This window comes from Octodon degus, unplaced genomic scaffold (genome assembly GCF_000260255.1).
Source record: "Octodon degus isolate 3935 unplaced genomic scaffold, OctDeg1.0 scaffold00007, whole genome shotgun sequence".
NCBI classification, from domain to species: Eukaryota; Metazoa; Chordata; class Mammalia; order Rodentia; family Octodontidae; genus Octodon; species Octodon degus.
The window spans coordinates 19,671,004-19,671,297 of NW_004524583.1; positions in this window are offsets into that span (position 1 = coordinate 19,671,004).

Sequence of the window (294 nt, forward strand, 5' to 3'; positions counted from 1 at the left end):
AGAAATGGGGAGAATTGTGGGGCTTCCAGCTCTACGGTAGGGGCAGGCAGTTAGGCACGGGGACCACTGTGCCTGGTTGGAAGGAAGAGAGGCCCAGAGGAGAGTGGTGCAGTTTTTGAGGTGAGAAATAAAGGAAAAGAGCAAATTGAAGTAGCAGAAGTTCAGGTTTTCACATATTATTAAGTGCAAAACAGCTGAGTGGAAACATCAAGAAGGAGGGTGGGGATGCCTGTCTGGGCCTTTACAAAAAGAAGAAAGAGAGGGAGGAGAAGGGGGAAGAGGAGGAGGAGGAGG